This window comes from Geotrypetes seraphini, chromosome 6, assembly GCF_902459505.1.
Source record: "Geotrypetes seraphini chromosome 6, aGeoSer1.1, whole genome shotgun sequence".
Classification (NCBI taxonomy): Eukaryota; Metazoa; Chordata; class Amphibia; order Gymnophiona; family Dermophiidae; genus Geotrypetes; species Geotrypetes seraphini.
In genome coordinates, this window is record NC_047089.1 from 219,339,830 (window position 1) to 219,359,324 (window position 19,495).

At 44.0% G+C, this 19,495-nt stretch overlaps 1 protein-coding gene across 11 annotated transcripts in view; it reads left to right on the top strand.

Annotated features, from left to right (window-relative positions):
• The first annotated feature begins 1,386 nt into the window (after positions 1-1,386).
• Positions 1,387-19,495, top strand: part of DMTN (dematin actin binding protein) — a 131,127-nt gene continuing 113,018 nt past the window's right edge. For 4 of the 11 annotated variants that reach the window (XM_033948316.1, XM_033948324.1, XM_033948315.1 and 1 more), the window contains exon 1: positions 14,563-14,800. The gene's annotated coding sequence lies outside the window, so the exon portion shown is untranslated. Of the gene's footprint in view, positions 1,474-10,586; positions 10,784-14,561; positions 14,801-19,495 lie in introns of those variants that run through there. The other 7 variants (XM_033948318.1, XM_033948325.1, XM_033948321.1 and 4 more) reach the window with 5 other exon arrangements.

A 19,495-nucleotide genomic window follows, 5' to 3' on the forward strand; every position in this document is an offset into this window, starting at 1 on the left:
TCCAGAGCTCTGTTAGTTTCTAACCAACCTGTTATGTCTGCAGGTCTGGGCACTTTCACTGCTGGAAGCTCAGACAGTTTCTGTACCTTCTGCTTCCACCCCTTTTTTCTCTATTATTCACCTCTCTCCCATCCTCCACCCCCCCCTCTGTCTCCCCTTTCCACCCCTTACTCCTCTTGGTCTTGATGTTAAGATGGAGGGTGGGAAGGGGATGTTCTGAAACGCCTGTGTTAGAAAAAGTGCAGTCATGGGTGTCCCATGAGTCTGCACAGAGGGCTAAGACAAGGCAGAGTCTGCTCTACCAAATGAAAAGAATTTCTCAGATTAGATTTTCAGGGACAGTATTTCTGCTAGAAAAGGACTGAAGAAGAGCAACACAGCCTCAGCCATAAACCACCTTCTAGGTTATTCAACCGCCAGGAACTGTATGACCACCCAAGGATCCTGGTGCAGAGCTAGAATCAGGAGGAAAGCTTTGGATTAGAACTGAGCCACAGAGAGATATATCGACCCACAAGGTCAGGGGCAAATCTGGGAATTAAAAACAAAGGCATGGGGAGAGATACCACAACCCACTTAAGATCAGAGAATTAGACTGAGAGCAGAGGATTAGAACTCAGACACAGGGAATGTCTATATCTTCTCAGGGGCAGAGCTGTGATACAAATTCAGGAAATAGCAGAGGATACTATTGGTCCCAGGTACTATATAAGAGAGGTTATACCCTATAATATGCACCTCCAGGGGCCAGGGCTAGCATTATAGCCTGGTTGCTAATGTTTCATGCCATCCATTCAGATCCCTGTTTCTCAGATGTAGGGTATTGTGGGATATCTCTGCACAAACCACACAAGCCCTCATCAAGCTTCTTTTTCCATCTCAATCCCCATTTCTCATTATTATCTAGTCTTTCTTCTCATCGACACATAGGTTAATATTTACCATGACTTTGCTCCTTTCATAGTCACCTTCTTCCAAACTAAACTAAACTAAACCTTAAGTTTGTATACCGCATCATCTCCACAAAAGTAGAGCTCGACACGGTTTACAGGAATTAATATAGAAAGGAACTCCAATGGAAAGAGGAAGGGCTTAGTAAAAAGAATAATGGATTGAACGAGGACAGCGAAGTGTTGTTGATGGAAGCAGGATCTTACTTTCCTTAACACGTGAAGATTGAAAAAGCATTTTTTTACTAAGGAGTTGAGGTGGTCGTTGAAGGACAGTGTAGAGTCAATGATGATTCCCACCAAACCAGACAAGTCTGCAGGCACACGAACTACTGCTTTGAATTATTTTCTGAAGTTGATCATTTTCTAGGTTTGAATTTCGCTGGCCTCTGTACAGGAACCAGCTAGGCAGAATGCCAGACTGAAGTCAGATGGGCCTTTGCTTCAGAAGAGAGGGAGACTGGGACGGATGTCGGCAAGGTGGAAAACTCTAGAAAGGCTCCCCAACAGCTACATTCCTGTGGTAAGTGCTATCATCCTAGAACCTAGTACTTACAGAGGCAGATCTGGGACTCTGACCCCCTCTTCTACAAAGCCACGCTAGCGGCTGTCGCGCGGTAACAGCCCCGAACCCCGTAGAGATTTAGGGCTCCTGTTACAAAGGCGCGCCAGTGTTTTTAGCACGTGCCCCAGGTTATCACGCGCCACCTGCTCAAGAGGAGGCGGTAGCGGCTAGGGCCCGGTATTTTAGCATTCCGCGCGTTAAGGCCCTAACGCACCTTTGTAAAAGGATCCCTTATAGGGCTTCGGAGCCGTTACCGTGCGGCTTTGTAAAAAAGGGGGAAAGGCTCTTATTCATTCCCTCTAGGCCCCAGCATATCTCCACCTTCAGGGCTCCATCTTTTTTCTCCTGGTGTTATTAACCATTCTGGTGAAGGCAGAGCGTGTTAAGCTGTGATCTGCCCCCCCCCACCTCTACATATCACATACTAGCAGTACAAGTACATGTACAGTATTTATTTATTTAATTCGTTTTCTAGCCCGCTGTCCACAAAGAGCTCAGAACGGGTTACAGGTTTAACATACATCATGTCTGTACAAGTTTACATCCTAACTTGATACATGCTAGGGGCTAATGATAAAATAGTTTACTGGTTACAATTTGATATGTAGAGGTCTGTGTAAAACCTGGTGACTTTGGTAAACAGGGTATAGGAGGTGCAGGACAATGGCAACTCCAATCCTTGAAATCTTTGCCAGGTCCCACCACAATATGAGGACTGCACTTGGAGTAGGGTTATCAGACATTCAGGGAAAACTCGGACGTGTCCTCTTATCAGAGGACTGTCTGGGTGCCCGGAGGGATTTCCAAAACCTGGCCGTTTGTCCAGGTTTTGAAAGTCTCCAAGTTCAGGGCTATGTCTGGAGACCCTCTGCGCATGAACAGACATCGAAAGAAGGATGCCATACGCACGCGCACTTTCGTGTGATGTCATGAAAGGAGACAGGAAGTTCATGCAGAGGCGGGGCTGGGGATGGAACGGGGCAGAGCTGGAGGTGGAATAGGGCAGGACGGGGTGGGGGGTGGGGGTGGAATGGGGGCAGGACCAGGTGTCCTCTTTTTTAAAGAGGAAATCTGGCAACCCTAGCTTGGAGACATAGGGGAAGGAGGCCTCTATGGGCAAGCTCGCTGTCATCCTTAGAGAGCTAGAGTCCCTGTAATGTAGTGCTGCTTCCTTCAGGTAACACTTGTGTATGCAGCTGCACTGTGATAGAGAATGACACGGGGACAAATTTTTCCCAGTCCCCACAGGAACTCATTTTCCCGTCCTGTCCCCGCAAGTTCTTTTCCTGTCCCTGCCCCATCCCTGCAATCTCTGTCCTCATTTGCGCAAGCCTCAAACACTTTAAAATCATAAGTAGCAACATTCTAGAGCTCAGATTGTGATGTCATAATGCCTCATTCCACCAATGCCTAAGCTCTGTCCTCATCTGCACAAGCCTCAAACACTTTAAAATCATAAGTAGCAACATTCTAGAGCTCAGATTGTGATGTCATAATGCCTCATTCCACCAATGCCTAAGCTCCGTCCTCATTTGCACAAGCCTCAAACACTTTAAAATCATAAGTGTTTGAGGCTTATATGGTTAAGGCAGAGCTTACAGGAATGGGACAGAGCAGTGACGTAACACACAGGGACGGGATGGGGAAATTGAATTCCAATGGACACGGATTTGTCCCCATGTCATTCTCTGCACTGTGACACCCAGAGTTGCTCCTATTCATACTAAAATCTCCACTTTCACATATTCAATCACTGCAGAGATTAAATAGATGTGCAAAGTGCAGTGGACCATTTGCTTTCTTTACTTAATTGCTATTTATTCATTTGAATTAATAATTTACAAATCACAAGGACACAGCAGACTGACTGGAGTTTAAATGAAGAGTTATATAAGAGAAACAGCAAAAATAATGACTTATTCTTCCGTATATATACATGGATTAGAGTACAGGGCCACTGCATGAATATCAGGCACCCTATGCAGCCTTTCATTTTTATGTACCCTCTCCCTTCTAGAATCTCCTCTCCAACTTCCTCCTGCCTTGGGTTGCCAGATTTCATGAAGTAAAAACCCAGACATGTGACCCCGCCCCTAGCAACGGCACATTCCACCCCAGCCTTGCCCCCACACAAACCTCCTCTTAACCTTGTGGCTGTGTCTGGAAGGGCCTCTGAGCATGCGTGGATGCTATATAATGATGCATGTGACATCATTATGTAGCATCATTATGACATAATTATGTAGCATCCATTATGATAATGATGATGTACCATCATCATTATCAACAGACATATCACCTAAACATTAACTACTCCAAACATCACTTCCAATTCTTTTTTTCCTAATATGCCCCATCTAAAAATTCTTAACAAATTGTATTCTGTAATTCGCTACTTTTTCTAAAAGGGCCCCTCTGAATTTCTAAACGAACTGTATATTGTAATTCGCTGCATTTTTAAGATTCTGCATACTGTAAATTCACTGACTATCTGCATATTGTAACTTGCTGATTGTCCAGCTCTCTTCATTGTGAACCACCTAGAAGTCGCACGATTGTGGCAGTATAGAAGAATAAAGTTGTTGTTATTATTATTATTATCATCGTGTCACATCTGCGCATGCTCGGAAGCCCTCCCAGACACAACCCTGAACCGAAAACCCAGGCAAACTTTTTACAGGTTAGAAAGACATCCGGACACCCGGACAGTCTTCTAAAAAGAGGACATGTCTGGGTAACTCCATGTCCTTATTACTGCCATTGGCATATCTGCCTGGTAGCTTCAGCAGCAACAATAGTAATATAGCAGAACAAATGCTGACTGGGAGTCCTCCAATTGCATTTCTGCCAGTAGGGGATGGTGCTTCAGGATTATGTTTTCAGTTGCTGGCAGGTTCCCTGGAGTGTGCACAGCTTGCATGTCTCTCACTATTGAAAATGAAACAACACCCCCCCCCCCCCCCCCCCCCCACACACACACTGGCTGCTATTATATGGGTTTTTGCCAGGTACTAGTATTGGCCACCGTGAAGATGGGCTACTGGGTTAAATGGACCATTGGTCTGACCCAGTAAGGTTATTCTTATATCTTATGTTTTGTCATTGCTACCTGGATGTCTCGCCGCTATCAAAAAATTAAACATGGCCAAGACTGGACTCCTCATCTTTCCTCCTAAACTTTCTCCTTTCTCTATTTCAGTGGATAATGCTCTCATCCTCCCTGTTGCGTTGGTTTGCATACTCAGGGTCATCTTTAACTTGTCTCTTTCCTTCTCTCTGCATATCAAACAGATGACCAAATCCTGTTGTTTCTTTCTCTACAATATCGCTAAAATCCAGTCTTTCCTGCTCTGAACATGCTGCCATGACCCTCATCCATGCTCTCGTCACCTCTCACCTGGATTACTGCAACTTGCTTCTCGCAGGTCTTCTGCTAAGTCATCTCTCTCCCCTTCAGTCTGTGCAGAATTCTGCTGCACGTCTTCTATTCTGCTAGGGTCGTTATACTCAAGTTACCCCCTCCTCAAATTGCTTCACTGGCTCATAGTAACATAGTAGATAACGGCAGATAAAGACCCGAATGGTCCATCCATTCTGCCCAACCTGATTCAATTTTAAAAAAAAAGTTTTTCTTCTTCTTAGCTATTTCTGGCCAAGAATCCAAAGCTCTACCCGGTACTGTGCTTGGGTTCCAACTACTGAAGTCTCCGACAAAGCTCACTCTAGCCCATCTACACCCTCCCAGCCATTGAAGCCCTCCCCAGCCCATCCTCAACCAAAAGGCCATAAACAGACACAGATCATGCAAGTCTGCCCAGTACTGGCCTTAGTTCTTCAATATTTACTATTATTTTCTGATTCTAGATCCTCTGTGTTCATCCCACACTTTTTTGAACTCTGTCATTGTTTTCCTCTCCACCACCTCTCTTGGGAGTGCATTCCAGGCATACACCACCCTCTCCGTAAAGTAGAATTTCCTTACATTGCTCTTGAATCTCCCACCCTTCAACCTCAAATTATGTCCTCTGGTTTTACCATTTTCCTTTCTCTGGAAAAGATTTTGTTCTATGTTAATACCTTTCAAGTATTTGAACGTCTGAATCATATCTCCCCTGTTCCTCCTTTCCTCTAGGTTATACATATTCAGAGCTTCCAGTTCCTCCTCATACGTCTTTTGGCGCAAACCTTCTACCATTTTTGTCGCCCTCCTCTGGACCGCTTCAAGTCTTCTTGTGTCCTTCGCCAGATACAGTCTCCAAAACTGAACACAATACTCCAAGTGGGGCCTCACCAACGACCTGTATAGGGGCATCAACACTATCTATGGCCAACTCCCGACTCCATCCCTTCTATCTTACTGGGCCTTATGTCTGAAACAACCTGCCTGACACGGGTACGTCAGGCTCCATCTCTGATAGTATTCAAAGCCAGGTTGAAAGTCTACTTTTTTGAAGCTGCGTTTAGGTCCTAACTCAACCAACTTGTAAAGCACCTATTTCTGCTAGTCATTCCCTCCATAGTTCCCCACTCTGTCCGCCTCATCATTCCGCTTCTAATTCCCTACCTGTGCAGTGTATATAGATTCACCCCTTTATCCTGTGAGTCTGTCATAATTAGATTGTAAGCTCTATTGGGCAGCATACCCTGAAGAAAACCACAGCATGATGGCTGAAACATTGGTTCTACCTATCCCAACACAGCGAGACAGAGAAAACAGCAACAATCATGATGCCAGCCACGAAAGCCTAAGAGAACATGCTTCCAAATCTTTACTATTATCATTCTCACAGAATTAAAACATAGTTTAGATAGCATATGGTTACCAGACATCCAGGAAAACCCAGACATGTCCTCTTTTTAGAGGATTGCCCGGGTGCCCAGAGGGATTTCCAAAACCTGGCAGTTTGTGTAGATTTTGGAAGTCTTCAACCTCAGGGTTGCGTCTGGAGGGCAGACCCGAGCTCTTGAAGGTTCATGTGGAGGCGGGGTTGGGGGAGGAATGAGGCAAAGCTGGAGTCAGAACGGGGCGAGGCCAAGTGTCCTCTTTTTTTATATAGAGGAAATCTGGCAACCCTAACACTCCTTCTTTACAGAACCCTGCAATTGGTTTATTGAAAACAAAGATTACAGGAACCCAGGGAATCACACAGCACATCTAAGACTCAAAACTTTGCAGGAAGTCCATTATATTGTGACACATGGTTTCCAAATTTACACCAACAAAGTGGAGAGATAGCTGGAGAGATATGGTGAAGATATACCAGTGTTGAGTGGAAATTGCCCTTTTTTAATTTTCTGCCTTTTCCTCATAGCAGCTGGAATGGAAGATAGAACTCCTCACTTGGCTTGGAACCTTTTCTTTTTGGAAAATTATCACAGAACAACCACAAATGTGCTTTGCTCAGTAGCTGAATCTTAAATGTTCTGAGGAGCTTTAGAGAACTTCCCATAGTAATGAAAAAGAAAAAAGGCGGAAATCACCCACTCCTCTCCCCATTAACCTATTTGGTCTGCCCCAAGTATTCCCGTGTAAACTGGCGGGATATATTTTAATTTCTGGCTGACATGCAAGCAATTTGCAGCTGCTCCACCAGATGGCGGTAGAGCTTCTTTCTTTTTGTCCCGACGCCGTTTGATGTTCTTGTTGTGTCTGTTTCTTGTTGCATCATTTGTTTTGCAGAGTGGAAAATGTCGCGCTTATTTCGCACTTGTAGAGTGGGAAGGTAGTGATTATATATGTGGCTTGAGATGAATAATCTCCTCAGGCCAGATTCCTAGGGCAGTCAGTGGGTGTGGTTTGTGAGCAGGTATGTGTTAGAATCTATTCCACGCACAAAAAAAGAGAAGAAATAGTGGGAAAAAAGATCTGCCCCTTCACTCCAGAGACTCTGCCAACACAAATGTACCACCAGAGTGCCAAAGGCAGGACTGAGGCCCTGCAAAACTAATTTTATTACCAGAGAGTGCCAAAGACAGAACTGGGACCCTGCATCCTTAATATTTAAAGCAGGGCTACCAAGTCCAGTACTCGAGATCTACTGGCAGCCAGGTTTTCAGGATATCCACAATGAATATGCATGAGAGAGATCTGCCTGCACTGCCTTCTTGGTATGCAAATCTCTCTCATGCATATTCATTGTGGATATCCTGAAAACCTGGCTTGCCAGTAGATCTTGAGGACCGGACTTGGGCAGCCCTGGTTTAAAGTAACCCCAGAGAGTGCCAAAGGCAGGATTGGGACTCTAGGTTCTTAAAAGTATCACCAGAGAATGCCAGAAGCAAGACTGGTGTCCTACAGCCCTAATATATTCCCCAGAGAGTGCCAGAGGCAAGACTAGAGCCTTGAAGCACTAAAGTATTACCAAGGAATACCAGAGGCAAGACTGGGACCTTCATCTTTAAAAGTGTCACTAGAGAGTGCCAGAGGTCCTGCAGCTCTAATACACCAGAAAGTATCAGAGGCAGGACTGGAAACCAGGAGCATTAATGTAGGGTTACCATATGGCTCCAGAAAAAGGAATATGGATTAAGACATCCAGGGTTTACTTCCATTACTTTCAATGGAAGTAAAACCTGGATGTCTCAATCCGTCCTCCTTTTTCTGGAGCCATATGGTAACCCTACACCAGGGGTAGGCAATTCGGATCCTTAAAAGCCACAGGCAGGTCAGGTTTTCAGGATATCCACAATAAATATGCCTGAGAGAGATCTGCATCTTGAGGAGGAAGTGCATGCAAATCCATCTCATGCATATTCATTGTGGATATCCTGAAAACCTGACCTGCCCGTGGCTCTCGAGGACCGGAATTGCCAACCCCTGCCCTACACTAATGTATCACCGGAGAGTTCCAGAGGCAGGACTGGGGCCCTGCATGCTTAAAGTATTCCTAGCAAGTGCCAGAGGCAAGATTCAGACTCTGTAGCACTAATGTATTACTAGAGTACCAGAGGCAGGACTAGGGCCCTGCAGCATCAATGTATTCCTAGAGAGTGCCAGAGGCAAGACTAGAGCTCTGAAGCACTAAGCTATTACTAAAGAATACCAGAGACAGGACTAGAGCTCTGAAGTTTATTCCAAGTTTCCAAGTTTATTAAATAATTTGATTAATCGCCTTCTCTACATTCAAGGCGATGTACAAAATAATACAAATAATTATAAACATAGGTAAAATATTGTATAAATAAACAATGTTACAAACACAATTTAAAATAAAAATTAAGTTGTTACGTATTATATTGAAACAACGGGAAAGTTCATTAATGGTTACATTCTATATTAAATTCAAAATACAAAGGTAAAAACATGGGGGGGGGAAGAAAGACAGTAAAAAAAGTGGATAAAAAATAATAAAAGATCATTATTCACTAAAAGCATCGTTAAAAAGGAAACTTTTGAGCTTAATCTTAAATTTTTCAAGGTTCTTTTCTTCTCTTATATGTACTTATATGTATATATATGCACTAAAGAATACTAGAGGCAAGATTGGAGCCGCAGAAGACAAACACATAAATAGTGATAAAGGTGAGGTAGACCCTGATCTATTTTCAGAGAATTGTATTCGTGAAGAGCTAGCTAAACAAAGTGGACAAAGCAATGGGGCCAGATGGTGTACATCCAAGGGTAATGAAGGAGTAGAACAGGTACAAGTGAATCAATTTTTCACTCCATCAAAAATTACAAGACAAGGGGACACTCAATGAAGTTACAGGAAAGCACTTTTAAAACCAACAGTGGCCCTACATTCTTAAAGTATCCACAGAAAGTGCCAGAGGCAGGATTTGGGCTCTATAGCACTAAGGTATTACCAAGGAATACCAGAAGCAAAACTGGGGCCTTCAACTTTAAAGGTGTCACCACAGAGTGCTAGAGGTCCTGCAGCACTAATATATCATCAGAGAGTGCCAGAGGCAGGACTAGGACCCAGGAGCACTAATGTATCACAAGAGTGTGCCAGAGGATGGCCTGCTTCTTTAAAAGTATCACCAGAGAGTGCCAGAGGAAGGACTGGAGGACTGAAACCTTGCATGCTTAAAGTATTTCCAGAAAGTGCCAGAGGCAGGATTCAGGCTTTGCAGCAGTAATGTATTTATACTAGAGTACCAGAGGCAGGACTGGAGCCCTACAGCCTTAATGCATCCCCAGAGAATTCCAGAGGCAGGACTGGACTCCTGCAGCCTTAATGTATCCCCAGAGAGTCCTGAAGCACTAAGGTATTATCAAAGAATACCAGAGGCAAGACTGGGACCCTTCATCCTTAAAGATTTCACCAGAGGTCCTGCAGCACTACTATATCACCAGAGAGTAACAGAGCCAGGATGGAGACACTGCAGTACTAATATAGTGCACCCAAGAGTGCCAGAAGCAGGACTGGGGCTCTGCATGTTTAAATTATTCACAGAAAGTAACAGAGGCAGGATTTGGGCTCTGTATCACTAATTTGTTACTGGAGTGCCAGAGGCACTAATAAGAATATAACAATAGCCTTACTGGGTCAGACCAATAGTCCATCTAGCCCAATAGCCTGTCCTCACAGTGGCCAATCCAGGTCACTAGTACTTGGCTAAAACCCAAAGAGTAGCAACATTCCATGCTACAGATCCAGAGCAAGCAGTGGCTTCATCCATGTCGGTCTCAATAACAGACAATTACCAGAGGGTGCTATGCTATCCGCTCTTATCACAACCTCTGTTAATGTGTTTCAGAACTTAACTATTCTCTGAGTGAAAAAAATATTTTCTCTTGTTTTGTCAATTATTATCCCAACCTGCAGTTCAGAAACTTTCTTAGAAAAACCTTTTGACTCCAAGGCCTCCCCTGGGTGGTCATGCAGCCCTTGCCTTACCTTGAGAGACATTGATATCCACGTCTCCTTGAATGGTCATGCAGCCCTGCCTTTCCATAAGAGACAGTAAATGTGGGATAAGGTGTATATTCTGATGGGATGATGAAGGAGATTTCTAATAAAGCCAGAATGTTTTTCTTTGCAAAGACACTTAACATGTTCCTCTATTCCATATATTTGCTCTCTGTGTACTTCCCCTAGGCCAGGCAGGCAGGTGGGGCTTAACGTGCCACAGGAATAAAAGCCAGCTCTATAAATCAAGCCTGCGCTCTTCACTGGCGCTGCTGACTGAGGAGGGCCCTTGGCTGCTGAGGGAGGCGGTTGCCATGGTAACAGGAGGTGGATGAGCAGGGAGGAAAGAGATGCACTGGGAAAGGCTTGTTATGGAAAGGAGTGTCTGTACTAGGAGCCTTACTTCTTGAGAGGTATGACCTGCTTTTTTTCCCCTCTCTGTTTCTTTTCCTTTCTTGCTATGGCCTTGTGTTAGTGAGGGCTTTGCTTACTGACAGGATGAAACCTGAGAGAGGTGGAGGAGCCATGGAGGCTGCTGCCTGGCTGCCTTATCTACCAGCTCACACTGTTTCTTTCCCTGCCTTGCTCTGATCCTGTCTTGATACTGGCTTCACTTGCAGACAGGGAATAGGTGGCATATCTTTAAAAGCATGAGATTTGTGCACTGTTATAATCAGATAGGAGAATTACGGCAAGAGATTGGATAGGGAGGGCAAAGGAGGGGATGAATTGAGGAGTGCAGTGCGGCATAAGCTGGTAGTGTGGAAGGGAGATGCGGTGAGAGGAGTTGTAGGGTTTGATGGGATAAAATGAAGTGGGATAAGGATGAAATGGAGTAGAAGAGAGGAAATAGGGGATGGAATGGAGTAGGTTGTGGAAAGTGTAGGGAAATACAGCCTTATGGACTGAAGTGAAAATGAGATGGGGTAGGGAGGGGGTGAAATGGAGTGGACTGAGGAGAATATAGAGAGACACAGTTAATGAGGGTGGGGGTAGAATGGAGTGAGATGGGGGTAGAATGAGTTGAGGTGAGAATGGGATGGGATGAATTGGGTTGTGAAGAGTGTAGAGACACAAAGTAATGGTGGTGAGGATAAAATATATTGTAGTGGGATTAATTTGGATGGGATGAGGTGCAGCCAGAAATATAACCTAATATAATGAAGAATAGGTGTGATGGAATTGAATGAGTAGGGATAGTATGAGGTTCAGATGGTGCTGGTGTGGTGGCATGGGATGAGTTGGGGTGGGTGTGGTAAAGTGGAATGAGATAAGAGGGAGAACATAATAGGATTGGGTAGGGTTGGAAGGGGATGGGATGGGATAGAATCATTTGGGGAGAGTATAGAGAAATATAAACTGGTGTGATGGAGTGAGATGGATTGACTGGGGTGAGGTGTGTTGGGATGAGATGGATAAATTTGGGAGCAAAAGAGATGGGATGGGGGTAGGGAAGAATGTAGAGAGATAAAACCTGATGAAGTTGGGGTGAAGTGTGTATGGTAGGATAGAATGAGTTGTGGGCTAGGTGGGTTTCTGTGCATTAGAGCTGGAACTTCCCATAATTCTCCAGTCTGATTATAACAGCCCAGTTCTGTACCTTTCTGAAATATGTTTGTCCCTTTCTTGGGCATGTCTGCTTGGTTGTCTCTGTTTCTGAAGTCTGTCTGTCATGCTTGCTCTATGTGGCTTCGTTTTGCAAGATTTTCCACAGTTAGGATGGCAGAGAGTGGAGGCTTTTTATTTCCATAAAAATCTAATATCTTTCACTTAGTACTGAGTGACTTTTTTTTTCCTAAGGGCCGTAATGCAAAATTACAATCAACTCCTGCCCTTTTCCCTCCTCCGACACAAACATACAACCTGAGCATCTTCTTTCCTCATAACAAAAAAGCCAGGTGACTTTCAGATATAACCAGTATCCCCAGGGAAGGAGGTCTCTGCTGCACACAGTGGTGATCCCATGGGCAAGACGCAGGTGTGCATGAACTACATTTTAATGGGGACCAGGATCTGTTGCTTGTCACTCCATTGGCTGCTTTCTATTAGGGGGAAAGAAAAGGGTGGAGCACATTGCAATAGTGGTGAGTAAAGGCCCATAGCCCAACAGCGCGGTGGGCTTCTAAGCTTGTCCTTGTGACCTCACCAGCCAGTTAAGTTTTACGAAAACCACACAAATATGAATGCAGTATATCTGAATTTACCAGTTCTCCAGTGTATTCAAATTTATCTCATGGATATTAATCATGTATCTTCTAAAAGTCTGACTACCTGTCGGGGAACTAGGACAGGTTTGAGATCCATGGCAGTAGACATGGATTCTGATTGAGCTGGAAGCTCAAAGGATTAGAGATTTGCATTCACTTGACATGACACAAATGATAGGAAAAATCATGAAATATTGTGTTTCTTCATGAGCTGCTGATAGTACAGACTATTTGCAAAAGAGGGCAAACCATCATCATGCAAACATGCACTGTCAGGAAAGAGTACATGCTCTTAATAAAATTACTCCCATAAAGAAAAAAATGACAACCACCCCCACCCCCACCCCAAACAAAACAAACATTCCCTCAAATGACATGGGAAAACAACAGGAACATTTTCAAGAACTGCCAGGACAAAAGACTAACTTACATGCACTTGCAGAGACATCCATGGAAAAGAGACATATAGTAAGATCGTAGTAAATGACGGCAGGTAAAGACCCAAATGGTCCATCCAGTCTGCCCAACCATACATGCTCCATAAATTAATCGTTTCATTTAAATGGTCCTTTGTCTTAGATATGTCTGGGCCAGAAACCCAGAGCCCTACCCATCTAAGGGCTGTAGGTACAAAAGATATCATGATAAAACCCTCTCTTTTCAAATTGCTTTATGGGACAAAGATTTCAAGTGGCTTTCATCATCATCATCCATTTTTTTACCATCATTACAGGAAACAACTTAAGACTTTCTTGTTTATTAAATTTCTTAGCTCTTAATGCTAACCTATTCTTCACGTCGATTTATGGATCGCAGCTAGTCTTTTGTAAACCGCATTGAACTTTACGGTAATGGCGTTCTAGAAATAAATTCTTATGTTATGTTAGGTTCTATCTACTGGAATCTCCGTCAAAGCTCACTCCAGCCCATCTTAACCATCCCAGCCCTCGAAGCCCTTCCCAGCTCGTCCTCAACTGACACTCACATTAATGCACTCACAGAGACAAAAGTGGACACAGAGGTACATTGACGTATTCACAGAGACATACGTAGGATAAACATACATGAGCACAACGCACAGACAAACAATGGAACACACTTCAGGACACAGAGGTATGCTAATGTATCTACAGAAGTATAAGTAAATACCCCAGTCACTCCTCAAAACATTGGCCAATAGTTTATATCCAGTATCAAAGGACAATGTCTCAACTTTCTTATCGATTTTTTATCAATTACTCTGGGGCTTCAGACATGCCATTCGGTCACCCATTCGGGATGGTCTGTTAAAACTGAGAAAGGGGGACTTAATCTTGAAAAAGCCTTACGGCGAAACATGTCGATGTGACAGGTCCCTGACCCGATCTTACCAAGGAAACAACACCTTTTAAGATAAGTTATTTATTTATGAAAGCACGATGCACTTTATGTAAGAAAAATAAGACAAATATATATATATATATATATTAAAAAAACGTTACAAATTTTTACTGAGTGGGCGAATGAAGAAGCCACAGCCATAGCCACTAAGATTTTTATGTCGCCGAAAAAATGGGCGACCGAATGGCATATCTGAAGCCCCAGAGTAATTGATAAAAAATCGATAAGAAAGTTGAGACATTGTCCTTTGATACTGAATGTATCTACAGAGACATACATACTATAGACACACATGAAAACACATTATATAAAGAGAGGCACACACACTGATGCATTCACAGAGAGAGACTTGGATACACACATATACATGAAGACAAACACATGCATTATCACTTGTACACTCACAGAAACACAGTGGGAACCGGTGCCCGCACATGGTGAAGAAAATGCACATATACGCAAATGCTCTGAGACACAGACATACAGCTACCTGGACATTCCCACAGAGAGACACTCTCTTTTTCTGTGTCTCTGTCTCCCTTCTTCCTTGGCTGTCCTATATGCAGGGTGCTATCAGACTTAAAAGCAACTCTCAGGCAGTTAGTGCTCTGTCACACACACACACACACATGCGCTGGCCATGCCTTCCAACTGCTGAGAAACAGCATACGCTCTAGCGCAGCCACACAGGAGCAAGGATTATTTTCCCAGGAAGGAAGAATATCTCTGTGAGAACTCCTGAACAGAAGGGAAGAGAGGTTCTGGGCATAAACAGGACGGGACTTGCTTGGGGGGCACCGAGAGAATTTAGCAGTAAAGGGACGACTTTAGATTCAGCCAGGGGTAAGTAGCACTCGAATATGCTATGCAGTATGTAACTGATTTTCCGTTTGCTCGGGAAGCTCCCTGTGATGATGTCTGGTGAGATGGAACCATTCCTGGTACATTCTATTCTGTTCCGCTGCTTGTGCCCAGAGCTAACCTGTCTCAGCACAAAATGCCAAGAGCCCTGGCCAGCAACATCTCCTATGCTGTTTCCCTTCGTCCTCTGCCAGCTCTCTCGGCTTCTTCATGGCACCTCTCCCTCTGTACTGTGAAAGACATTGAGCACAAGGGTGTTCCCTGCCTTCTCATCACCATCCCTTGCTTCATTATAAGGACTCTCATCACTGGCATCCCCTAAATTTTTATGGGATGCAGTGTGTTCTAAAGCATATCAAGTCAAAATGTGGCTTGTGCTTTTGTCTGTGTTTAGGTTTTCTTCCAGCTCCAGTATGCTCTTTTCTTGTCTAACCTTCCCAATTTCTCCCTCTATAAGCACCTTTTCCTGCTTCTCTATTAATGAGGGAACCCTGTTAAATGGGGGGTCCTCACCTCATACTAAACTGCATGCCTCTGTAAATGGGGGGTAAGATTCCTTTCTGGTATAGACTGGAGTATTACTGGATCGGGACAGAGGCTGAGTCTAAAGTGGCAGCCTAGAAGGAGACCATAAATTCTGTTGCTTGAAACTGAGACGTTTGGCTTGAGCAGTGAGGGCCGATCGATTTTTGCTTCTCAGGGACTATAGGCACAGCTTAGAAACGGAAACTGGCAGGTTTCCAGACCATACCAGAAGGTGGCATATTCCATTGAAGAAGATCTCAAGGGCGAGAAGTCGTGAAACAAAACTGAAAGGAGGGAGAGTCGGAGAAAATACTTCTTTACTGAGAGGGTAATGGATGCTTGGCACAGTGGAGGTCAAAATAACCAAAACGTTGACAGTTTAAGCATTTTGGGACCTGTATAGATGGGGGGGGGGGGGGGGGGAGGAACAAGACTGGAGAATAAGTTGCATTTCAAGTGACACTGAAGTTAGTTAGTGGAGCTGGGCAATCTAGATATGGCAGGATGGACTCATCTGCTGACAGTCTGTTATTTGTTAACCTTTGAAATTTCAGTAGATTTAATTGCATTGCACAGAGTACCAATTAAATTTGTTATGCCTATGAGGTTTACCCTGCTATACCTGATACCTATCACTAGGGGTGGAGGTTGGGATCTGAGGTAGAGAATGACACGGTGACAAAATTCATCACTGTTCCCGTCCCCGCGGATAACTGCGGGAAATAATCCCATGTCATTTTCTAGTGTCTATTTCATCCTCTGTCCTTCTACACCAGCATTCTTCAAAGCAAAGCTTGCGGGTCAGTGGCTGTGGCCATTCATACTCTGATTCTTATGTGAGCCAAGGATAATGAAGCCATTGTGACATCACGGATGTGATTGGCTCTTAGGCACTGGTGGAATGAGGCATTATGACATCACAATATCTGCTCTGGATACCAGAGATTGTCATTCTGTAGTGTCTATCTCAACTTCAATCCTTCTACACCAGCATTCTTCAAAGCAAACCTTGCGGGTCAGTGGTTGTGCCCATTTATACTCTGATTCTTCCCTCTCTCCTTAAAGAATGACATGAAGATGGTTTCCCGCGGTTATCCGTGGGGACGGGGACGGTGATGAATTTTGTCACCGTGTCATTCTCTAATCTGAGGCTTTATCCTCCTCATTTTTCATTTTATTGGTTGCTCTTTTCCTCTGGGCACTAGTTGCAGTGCCTCTGTATTAGTGTTCGAGTTACATGTATGTACCTGTATTGTTTTTGGTGACAAGTAGAAGTGTGTGTGTCTATTATTATTGTATTTTCTGCTTTCTTGTGTATTGGTTTCTTTTTTCTCTTCTTACTTTGCCACTCTGTATGTTGCTACAAATTGCCTTCTTGCAGGAGTGGGCAGTGGAGAGCCCCTACTCCTGATGGGCCAGCAGGGCCATATCCTGAAGTCTTGTGGACCTCCCGCTGCAGCAGTGTTGCTGACTGTTGGAGTTGCCTCTGTGATCTCACTAATGCTAACACCAATCAAATCTTCTCAGGCCTTTTCAAATTCTGCAGCTGATTTAGAGGGAGTTTGGCAGGAGATTAGGAAGAACCTAGTGGATAGACTGTGGAGAGGAAGCATGGCCTAGCACTTAAAGCAGCAGGCTGAGAACTGGGGAGGCAAGGGTTCAAATCCCACTATGGCTGTTTGTGAACTTGAGCAAGTTACAAAACCGTAGTGCGTTTTTTAGCGCCAGCCACGGTGGTAACGGCTTCAACGCTCATAAAATTCCTATGAGCATCAGAGCTGTTACCACCGTGGATGGCGCTAAAAAACGCAACTACGGTTTTGTAAAAGGAGGATTAATTCTCCATTGCCTCAGATACAAACTTAGGGGTCCTTTTATTAAGGCGCGCTGACTGATTTGGGCGCCCATAGAATATAATGGATGCCTTGGCATTTAGCGCGTGCTAATCTTTAGCAAGCCGTAATAAAAGGACCCCCTTAGATTGTAAACACTCTGGGAAAAAGAAAATACTTACTATATCTGAATGTAAATCACACCTTAAGCAACAGCTGAAAAGTAAGGCATGAACGAAATCCAAACCCCTTTACATCTGAATGTCAGGGGCACCAGAACATCTTTTTTTTTGCCTGGGAGTGCCAACTCACCCAGCTCTGTCCCTGCTACCCCATCTCCCTGGTTACTGATGCTGTGTGGGGCAATATTTTGATAGGACTGGGGCCTCTATGGTCCACCCTGTTCTGCTGCCAATGAGTGCGGTGCCGAGTAATGAAATTAAACAAAAGCTGCTCAGTGGATAAAAGGCTTCATTATCCTTACTCAAGAATGTGAAGAGAAGTTTAAAAAAAAAAAAATAAGATGGGAACCAAGCAATTGCCCTGGGCTCCCACACCACAGGCGTACCCGAGCTTGCCTGAAGTTGAAGGCAGCACATAGTCCAAAAAAGAATTATGGGGCCCCCTCCCCAATTTCTGCCCCAGGCCCCTGTACATCAAATGACAGCCCTGGATAGGAGGTTGTGTAAATTTTGTCTTGGTTAACTGTTTAAGCGCTGAGGCTCCTGGAAACTCCCCCCTTCTCCATACTCTAATAATGTTTAAACAGCGAGGTTTTTAGAACTGTTTGCCCAGGGCAATAGAGTTGGGGGCCCCCTCCTGAATTTCTGCTCTGGACCCCAGCACGTGCAGTCCTGTGTTTGTCCCACTGGTGAGTGACCTATAGCCCTTGAAGCCTCCAACTGTTTATTTTTACTGTGGTGTATACAAAGTGAATAGGACACAGGATTCTAGGTATTACTGTTTGAGACGTGTGACTAGGATACTGCCTGTAAGAATTGATTATCCGGTGGAATGATTATAGGGTGCTATACATGCCCCCTCTTTTACGAAACTCTATAGGAACTCTTTTTTTTTTTTTATTTATCAAGTTTTATACATTACCATTTATACAAATAATAATAATAAGAAAGGAATTTTACCAAAAAAAAGAAAAACAACAAGTATAGCCCCTTAAGGGTCCTCTATATAATTTCCTCTAGTCCACATTAACTGAGAGAGAACAAACAAGCAAATAATACAGATATATTTAAACATAATCATGATCAATAAGATCAAACTTTCTAATGTGTAAATACTAATAGACTCCAAATATTAATTACGTGGTGAGAGAAGAAGATGAACTCGTTTCATGACGTTGTAAAAATTGTTCTAACTGCATTGAATCCCAATAAACATAATCATTTTCCTGAAATTTAATCAAACATTTACAGTCTATAGGAACTCTATGAGCGTCGGGAGCAGTGCGGACCATTCAGCGCGGCTCCCCGCGCTAGAAACTGCTATCGCAGTTTCATAAAAGGAGGCCATAATGTGAAAGTGGTAATATGTTGCCACCCCCCACCTCTTCTCTCTAACAATGACCTTCATCTTCTTCTGCCCCTATATCCCCTCTCTGTTACTTCTTTATCTGTGAGAGACAAGGAGCACGAACAGGTCTGTGTACACATGTGCATATGTACAAGTAGACCAGTGTATATGTGACAGGTGTATATGTGAAAACACGCATGTGTGTATGCGTGTCCCATTTCTTACATTGCTGCTACCCCTGCCTGGCCTGAGGTGGGGGATTTTTGTAGGTGTTTGGGGAAACCAGCAAACTTAATGCTTTACTGTACTTGTTCTCTGATGTGTATATCTGTACATATACACATGGGTGGAAAACTTGTGCTGCTGCTGCCATACTTCTATTGTGGCTATGGCGTGTGTACCTGCCCTGTAGTGTATTTGTGTGTGTATATGAACTTTGCACTGCAGCTGTCCTGTGTTATATACATATGCCTGTATGTGAGGCTTGCACTGCGGCTGTCCTGTGGTGGGTGGGTAAGGATGTGTATATGTGTGTGAAGTTTGAAGTGTGTCTTCTCTATGGTGGGTGTGTGAACTTGCTTACACTGCAGTTTTTTGGTGAGTGTCTGTAAGTGTGTGTGTGTGTGTGTTGGACTTTCTTTCCTCTGTCATTCTTGTTCTTGGCTCTCTCCTGCTTCTGCTGCCTCCGATTCCGCTGCTGTTGCAGGAACTTGTGACCTAATGCCTGTCGCATTTACTTATGGCCCTGAGAAGTTTCTATGTAGATCTCGCTGTGATGTCACCAACAGAG